Genomic DNA, 9,589 nt, shown 5'->3' with positions numbered 1-9,589 from the left:
GTTGCTCACCATTGTTGCTGAGGAGGATGGCCGGGTAATAACTTTGTTTTAGTGTTGTGTTGTGTCTGTGTTCTGCGGCAGTGTTTGGCCCTTTTAGGTGTGTGGGTGCTTTTTGATGTGTTTCTATGAGCTCTAGGTGTTCTATCTTTCGCTCTTCGTTGAGGTGTTCCGCTTCTCTTATGTAATGCAGGGTTACGGGTGCGTGGGCCTTGGTTGCACCGGCTGTGGTAAGGGGCTTTCCATCCAGTGAGACGGTAACGTTGCGCTTTGCCAAAAAGTCCATACCCAGGATAACACTCTCGGCCAAATTAGGGATAACAGACACCAACGTACTGGCTGTTTTATCATTGTATTTGACCTTGACCGGGTAGGAGTGGGTGCTCGCAATGCACGATTGGTCGGCGAGTTGCACGTTGCGACGATTGGATAACGATGGAATCTTTCGTCGTTCCAGATGCCTTCTTACGGCTTCATTGATGTATGTCACGGTGGCCCCCGTGTCGATCAGGGCGCGGCACATCAATCCTTCGATGGACACCTGTATGTAAAAACGTCCGTCGTCCCCCTTCCCTTTGGCTACGGATGATAATAGTGCGGGTGTTATCGGATTATTTCGGTTCATTCCGTAGCATGCACAATTCCTGGAGAGCGTTCCGTCTCTGCCGCATCTAGAACAAAAAAGTCGTCTTTTGTTGTTGCAATGGGAGCGGCGGTGGCCGCGTTTCTTGCATCGCCAGCAGGTGTTTCTTGCATCGTAACGGTCAGTGAGTGTGGACAGGGAGTTTGTTATTTGATCATTCTGCTCCTCCAGCTCCTCGATTATTACTGTGCTTAAGCTATGTGCTAACTGTCGGCTCTGTTTGGCTTGTTCGCTCCGCAGTAGTTCGTACTCGTCGGTGAGCTCCATAAGCTGCTCTATCGTTTGGAACTCGCCCCGCTTCACAAAAAGTCGATACTCCACCTGTAGTCCGTCGTATATGCGTTCTAGATGATCTTCTTTGCACAAAGTCGGGTGGCGGCGAATCATCGTCTGGAGGGCGAGGATATAGTCCTTGGCCTTTTCTCTGCTCGTCTGTTTTCTTTGGCGGATAGCGTCCTCTAGCCGGCTAATATGTCGCTTCGGCAAAAAGAATTTTCCGGCTTCGGAGCGGAAGTCAGCCCATGTGTGTAGTTGTTGTTTTCGCAGGCGGAACCATTGAAGGGCTTTGCCACGCAGTATCTCTGGAAGGGTTGGGAGGAGTTGATCTGGCTTAATCAGATAGCATTCTGCCAGTTCCTCAATCCTTTCCAGGAAGTCGTATAATGTGTCGCCTCCAGCGTAATGTACATCCCAGCGGCGGACTGTATTCATGACCTCCGTGTTACTTATACCGCTCTGCTCGCGCTGGGGGGATATTACTTTGATTGTGACGGCCGGCGTGGTGTTTTGCGTAGATGTGACTGGCCGGGCCTCTTCGGCGGCGATCTCTATCTCTACCTCTCTCAAAAGATTTTCTGTTGACTTACGCTTTCGTTGGTCTCGGACGTATGCGCTGAGTGTGCTGCGCAAGTCGGCGACGGTATGTCCTTCGGTGTAGATTCGGTAGCGTTTGCATTCTTCGATTAGCCTCTCCTTCTTCAGCAGGTAAATCCAGCTTAGAGAGTCGACGTTGAGCGTGGTGGTGGTGGTTTCGCTTATCTTTGTGTCAATTGTTGGTTGTGTGTTCGGTGAACCCGTTCCTACAGTGTTGGTGCTCTCGGTGGTTTTGGCACAGTCGCCTGAGGAGACGGGTCCCTGCTCGGGCGCCATTTATGAGGTGGGTTTGGTCAAAGGCTGAGGTATGCTCAAGTCAATCCAGAGTCAGATGGAGGTCCCACTTCCCCCACCTAAATAAATACACAGTAAATTAGTGTTTTGATTTCGAACACACACACACACGCGGCTCTTAGGCTAAAATATCCACAACCTTGAATCCAGGAGAGAGAGAGAGAGATGCTCACTAGGTAGTGTCGCTGACAATATAGTGTAACCCAGGGACGACGGCTCTCCACAGAGAGAGGGAGATAAAGTGCTAGCTAAGCGGTGGCTGAGATGGTGAAGACGACGGTGGCTCTCGCTAAGGGGTGCTAACGGCGGTAGTAATGACGGCGGTAGTTAGGATCACGCCCGAAGGGAGAGTACTGAGTGACGGAGGCTCTCACCAAATAGCTATGACGACGGTGGTGGCTAGACTTCGGGATGGGATGTCCAAGGATCGGGATGGCGATGATGTTGTACCTACGGCGAAGTGTCTATATTAGTATGAGGCTAACTAACTACAATATATTGGCTCGGGTATTCGGCTAGGGTAGTAGGGGAGTTTGTCCCGCCGCAGGCGTTGGGAAGCGTTCCCCTCTTACCTGAGCCGTATATCCGTGCATTACCCTTCCTCTGAGTAATAGGGGGGTGAGTCCCGTCTTACTCAGAGGAGATGATAGCAAAATATTAGGGTTGCCCAATAGGCCGGGGGGGAAGTACCATCGGCAGAACCGACCTTGTAACTTTACCCCCCTCGACGCAAAGGGAGTCCCTGGAATATGGGTAGGGCTGCCCAATAGGCCTGGGGGGAAGTACCATCGGCAGAACCGACCTTGTAACTTTACCCCCCTCGACCCAAAGGGAGTCCCTACAATGTATTTATATTGGCTCGAGCAGTCTACTAGAGTAGTGGGGAAATCCGCCCCGCCAATGGCGTTGGGACGGGTTTCCTTCCTACCCGAGAAGGCTGCTCGTGCATTACCTTTCCGATGAGTAATAAGGGGTGTGAATCCCGTCTTACTCACCGGAAATGTGGGTAAACCTGCGGGGTGTCCGATAAGCAGGGGGGTGGCGTACCATCGGTGGAACCGACCTCGTAACGCACCCTCCTAACCCAAAGGGCACCCCTTGTCGACCGCCACTGGCGGCCGACACGCACTTCACTTACCTACGGCGAAGTGTGCCTGGTGTATTCCGGCCAATCATCTTATTCATAGGTAACTATGAACACGTTGGGAATTATGCTCGCATTGTCGCGCACAGCGCGCCACGAATGAAAATTCCCAAGCATTGTGCGTTCACCATCGCTGGCTTGCTTTGTGCTTGCGCGATGGTTGTTGGGCCGGTATGTATGTATATATGTATGTCGGTATATACACTACTAGGGGTGGGCAGTAAATGGAAAATATGATGTTAGGGGTGGGCGCAAAATAGGAAATAGATATTATGGCGTAGCATTTGCTACGTTACAAGCTATTTACAAAAAACCGCAAAATGACACCGACAGGGTCCGAAATATGGGGTTCTATCCATAGTTTTTTTTTGAATAAAACACCTTTCTGCGTTGGCGGCCTTCAGCCGCGCTTATAAAATATTGCCCTGGGTGGGTCCGGTTTGGGATCAAAACTAAATGAGCGCAGAAAAAAAACAATAAAACTTATGAATGTATACTCACCTAAATGGTGTGGCAATACCAGTGTTAGGTGTAGCAATTGATTGCGCCTTAGGTAACACTCCTGAAAAGTCTGATTCATGTAATGGCGTGTTAACGCCACCCTTCAACGGTGTTTCCACATGTGTAAGCGCCATCATATTCTGTGCTTTCTGCATTATGCGATCGCTGAAAGGTGCAGGTGTACGTGGAGTTGCTGCAACTTGTGGCGTAATAGAGTAATCGGCTAACAGCGCATCTGTTGTTTCAACACCACTTTCCCCTGCCACTTCTTTAGCTATTTCACTAGCACGTCCCAATTTGACCACTTGTTGCAACTCGCGATTGGATATTTGTGGTTGCGGTAACACCAGTTTGGAGCGCTTTCTATCGGGTTCTAAATTTTTCAACATAGCTAGGCGCATATCATTTTCTTTACGTTGCTTGAGCTTTTGTTTATCTTTCTTGCATTCGCGTTCTTCTTTCTCTGAACTCAGTTCACCATCCAGGTCCTGTTGGCACATTTTATTAAAGTCTGGTTCTAGTTTTTCAACATTTTCTTCTGAGGTGTCATAGAAACCAATAGCGGGTCGCTTTTCAAATGGTATCTCTGCATTGTAGTCGATGCCTTTAACAGGTCTGCGATTACCACTACCAATACCGCCAGCACGCAATTCTCTACGCATTTGAAGTGCGGCCAATCGACGTGCTTCTTCCAATTTTTTTTCGCGTGCTTTACGCTTTGCTTTTTTGCCCTGTGTATTGGCAAGATGAACACGTGCCTCAGGTAGCATTTCCAGTTCTATTTACATTTAAATATTTTAAATTACAGCGAAAAAAAAACATGCAGGCTTCGTCTCGGGATTTGGATCAATTTCTCCTGGTTTCAGCTTACGCGGATCATCACCGCCATCCTCTCCATCTTCCTTACGTTGTGCTTGATCACTTTATTGATCAAAGTAAAATATATACATAAATATATAAAAATGATGTTATTTGCACTTCTCTGCATAACTTACAGTAAATATTCATAACGTTCTAAACATTGTGCCGCCGTGCGTCCAATAATCGGCGCAATTGTACGCCATTGTGTTGGCATTAATTTGGCCAAATGCTAGGATCAAGCCACTCGTACCCGTGTGCCTTACATTGCTTGGCAGATTTGCGGTGCAGCAGTGATGCAATACGTGACCACTGGTTTTTGGCATATTTCATTACAGCTGCTTTGACGATTTCATCCTGAAAGTTTTCAATTTAGTTATTAAACGGCCAAGAGTAACCAGTCGCGTCAAATGCTTACCTCAGTGTTTCTCCACACACCACCTTTTATCATAATTCGCGGCATGGTGCTATATAATTGTGAATTCTTTCGATGCGCACAAAAATTCAAATCAAAAATGTTTGTCGAAATAAACAGCAACAGTCATTGTATATTAAAGACTTTGGGAAAATTTTAGAATAGCACCACCCGAGTTCGGGGTAAAACTTGGTATCAAATGAAAGAGGGAGTTCTCCCGATAACAAATATATATATTTTAAAGTGCGCAAACTTATAATTTAAAAGTTATTTGTTGTTAAAGTTTGCAAATTTTGCAAATTTCTATAGCACTTTAAATTACAATTTACACATCTTTCAAAACCTTAATCCACATAATATCTATATAAATTGGCAACGCTAAACTTAAATTGCATTTTTGTATATTTCACATTTCATTTTTGCATTATTTTTACTTATAAATGTTTTTATTAAATCAATCGCGCTTTTGTAGCAACATGCACATATATATATATATATTTTATTGATGACATTACAAAGCTGTGCTGCCACATATATATACTTATACACATATAAAATTTGTATAGAAATTTGCAAACTTTAACACCAAATAACTTTTAAATTATAAGTTTGCGCACTTTAAAATATATATATTTGTGATCTGGAGAACTCCCTCTTAATTTTAAATCTTTCCGGAGATATTCCATTTAAAACTCTCAAAATTGAAAAAATTTTCCCCCACCAAATGTTTTGCTGTCTCTGCTGAATTAGAAATGACGGATTTTTTTGCACGCAAAAATGACGTATTTTGCTATCCCTGTAAAAATAATAGGTGCGAGAGAGCACGATACATTGTGGGAAAGCAAAATTTGTCAGCATGCTATTTCATTTGCACAATTTTTCATTCCAAATCGTCACCCCTGTCAAAAATTCGTGTGGCTGTGTGCGTTTTTGGTCACACGATTTTTGCAGGGTAAGTATGCCAGCAGCATAGAAAAAAAAAAGGAAGAGAAAAAAAGCAGACATCCACACACACCCGTATATAGAATGTAAATCACCATGAATTGGAACAAACGGGACTAAAATCGAATGATTTTCCCGTTTCCTTTTTTCTTATACTACGGCGGGTAACGTACGTTCATTGCGTAATTGGAAAAGAAGAGGTAGGTCACTAAGAAATTGCGGCACTTTAAAATTGGTTTTAAGTTTTTATGTTTATTTTCAATTGTTCTTAAAGAGCTGAAAATGTCTGAAAATATCGACTTAATTATGGAAGAACCACAGCCTTGGATGTTTGCCCCACAAATATTACTCCCCCTAGAGGTAGCCATCCAAATGTTATATTGGATTAAGCCGATAGTCTGACAGAGAGTGTGCTACAATCACTTCGTTAAACCATGGCAATTCATAGCAATAAACCATGTTTTTCACTTGCGTGCACCACCAATGAAAGAGTTATCGAGCCAATACGCTACGGTTTACCAACTCTCGCTTTACAAATACTCGCTCAGTTAACTAAAGTGTGTCACCTGGAACTGCTTTGCTATGAGGATATAATTGGCAATATATTTCGTGTATGTAAGATCAGGGTTGACCAAAAAAATGCTAAACTTAATTTCATCGACGAAATTGGTGGTAAGCATATGAATGGAATTAACTCGTTACTGCAATTGACAAGTCTTTTAGAAAGATTGTATGATATTTGCGCTGATGTTTGTTAGGTTGGTGGAAAACCGTAAGAGGTTAATTTATTATTAAAACAAGTAAGAACAGGACTGTCTTCGGCTATGCCGAAGACTTCATACCTTTCATGAATGGGGCTGAACAATAATCTTATCCCGTTCGTAATCTCCGAATAATCGGATGTATAAGATAAGAAATATATAGTGAACAGATCTACATACCTTAACGGATTTTAAGATAAATATAAAATAAACAAGTAAGGAAGGCTAAGTTCGGGTGTAACCGAACATTACATACTCAGTTGAGAGCTATGGAGACAAAATAAGGAAAATCACCATGTAGGAAAATGAACCCAGGGTAACCCTGGAATGTGGTTGTATGACATGTGTATCAAATGGAAGGTATTAAAGAGTATTTTAAGAAAGAGTAGGCCATAGTTCTATGGATGGACGCCATTTAGGGATATCGCCATAAAGGTGGACCAGGGCTGACTCTAGAATTTGTTTGTACGATATGGGTACCAAATGAAAGGTGTTACTGAGCATTTTAAGAGGGAGTGGGCCTTAGGTCTATCAGTGGACGCCTTTTCGAGATATCGCCATTAAAGTGGACCAGGGGTGACTCTAGAATGTGTTTGTACGATATGGGTATCAAATGAAAGGTGGTAATGAGTATTTTAAAAGGGAGTAATCCTTAGTTCTATAGGTGGACGCCTTTTCGAGAAATCGCCATAAAGGTGGACCAGGGGTGACTCTAGAATATGTTTGTACGATATGGGTATCAAATGAAAGCTGTTAATGAGTATTTTGAAAAGGAGTGATCCCTAGTTCCATAGGTGGACGCCGTTTCGAGATATCGTCATAAAGGTGGACCAGGGGTGTCTCTAGAATGTGTTTGTACGATATGGGAATCAAATGAAAGGTGTTACTGAGCATTTTAAGAGGGAGTGGGCATTAGGTCTATAGGTGGACGCCTTTTCGAGATATCGCCATTAGGGTGGGCCAGGGGTGACTCTAGAATGTTTGTACGATATGGGTATCAAACGAAAAGTGTTACTGAACATTTTAAGAGGGAGTGGGCATTAGGTCTATAGGTGGACGCCTTTTCAAAATGTGGCGATTAGGGTGGGCCAGGGGTGACTCTAGAATGTGTTTGTATGATATGGGTATCAAATGAAAGATGGTAATGAGTATTTTGAAAAGGAGTGATCCCTAGTTCCATAGGTGGACGCCGTTTCGAGATATCGTCATAAAGGTGGACCAGGGGTGTCTCTAGAATGTGTTTGTACGATATGGGAATCAAATGAAAGGTGTTACTGAGCATTTTAAGAGGGAGTGGGCATTAGGTCTATAGGTGGACGCCTTTTCGAGATATCGCCATTAGGGTGGGCCAGGGGTGACTCTAGAATGTTTGTACTATATGGGTATCAAATGAAAGGTGTTACTGAGCATTTTAAGAGAGTGGGCATTAGGTCTATAGGTGGACGCCTTTTCGAGATATCGCCATTAGGGTGGGCCAGGGGTGACTCTAGAATGTTTGTACGATATGGGTATCAAACGAAAGGTGTTACTGAGCATTTTAAGAGAGTGGGCATTAGGTCTATAGGTGGACGCCTTTTCGAGATATCGCCATTAGGGTGGGCCAGGGGTGACTCTAGAATGTTTGTACTATATGGGTATCAAATGAAAGGTGTTACTGAGCATTTTAAGAGAGAGTGGGCATTAGGTCTATAGGTGGCCGCCTTTTCGATATATCGCCATTAGGGTGGGCCAGGGGTGACTCTAGAATATGTTTGTACGATATGGATATCAAATGAAAGGTGGTAATGAGTATTTTAAAAGGGAGTAATCCTTGGTTCTATAGGTGAACGCCTTTTCGAGAAATCGCCATAAAGGTGGACCAGGGGTGACTCTAGAATATGTTTGTACGATATGGGTATCAAATGAAAGCTGTTAATGAGTATTTTGAAAAGGAGTGATCCCTAGTTCCATAGGTGGACGCCGTTTCGAGATATCGTCATAAAGGTGGACCAGGGGTGTCTCTAGAATGTGTTTGTACGATATGGGAATCAAATGAAAGGTGTTACTGAGCATTTTAAGAGGGAGTGGGCATTAGGTCTATAGGTGGACGCCTTTTCGAGATATCGCCATTAGGGTGGGCCAGGGGTGACTCTAGAATGTTTGTACGATATGGGTATCAAACGAAAGGTGTTACTGAGCATTTTAAGAGAGTGGGCATTAGGTCTATAGGTGGACGCCTTTTCGAGATATCGCCATTAGGGTGGGCCAGGGGTGACTCTAGAATATGTTTGTACGATATGGATATCAAATGAAAGGTGGTAATGAGTATTTTAAAAGGGAGTAATCCTTGGTTCTATAGGTGAACGCCTTTTCGAGAAATCGCCATAAAGGTGGACCAGGGGTAACTCTAGAATATGTTTGTACGATATGGATATCAAATGAAAGGTGGTAATGAGTATTTTAAAAGGGAGTAATCCTTAGTTCTATAGGTGAACGCCTTTTCGAGAAATCGCCATAAAGGTGGACCAGGGGTGACTCTAGAATATGTTTGTACGATATGGATATCAAATGAAAGGTGGTAATGAGTATTTTAAAAGGGAGTAATCCTTGGTTCTATAGGTGAACGCCTTTTCGAGAAATCGCCATAAAGGTGGACCAGGGGTGACTCTAGAATATGTTTGTACGATATGGGTATCAAATGAAAGCTGTTAATGAGTATTTTGAAAAGGAGTGATCCCTAGTTCCATAGGTGGACGCCGTTTCGAGATATCGTCATAAAGGTGGACCAGGGGTGTCTCTAGAATGTGTTTGTACGATATGGGAATCAAATGAAAGGTGTTACTGAGCATTTTAAGAGGGAGTGGGTATTAGGTCTATAGGTGGACGCCTTTTCGAGATATCGCCATTAGGGTGGGCCAGGGGTGACTCTAGAATGTTTGTACTATATGGGTATCAAATGAAAGGTGTTACTGAGCATTTTAAGAGAGAGTGGGCATTAGGTCTATAGGTGGCCGCCTTTTCGATATATCGCCATTAGGGTGGGCCAGGGGTGACTCTAGAATGTTTGTACGGTATGGGTATCAAACGAAAGGTGTTACTGAGCATTTTAAGAGAGTGGGCATTAGGTCTATAGGTGGACGCCTTTTCGAGATATCGCCATTAGGGTGGGCCAGGGGTGACTC

At 43.8% G+C, this 9,589-nt stretch overlaps 1 pseudogene; it reads right to left on the bottom strand.

Annotated features, from left to right (window-relative positions):
• Positions 1-3,448: 3,448 nt before the first annotated feature.
• LOC137234212 (cell division cycle 5-like protein) lies at positions 3,449-4,773 on the bottom strand (annotated as a pseudogene).
• Positions 4,774-9,589: the final 4,816 nt, after the last annotated feature.

Source organism: Eurosta solidaginis, chromosome X (assembly GCF_040869045.1).
Source record: "Eurosta solidaginis isolate ZX-2024a chromosome X, ASM4086904v1, whole genome shotgun sequence".
NCBI classification, from domain to species: domain Eukaryota; kingdom Metazoa; phylum Arthropoda; class Insecta; order Diptera; family Tephritidae; genus Eurosta; species Eurosta solidaginis.
Note: the sequence above shows the minus strand (reverse complement) of the source record. Positions and strands in the feature narration are given on the sequence as shown.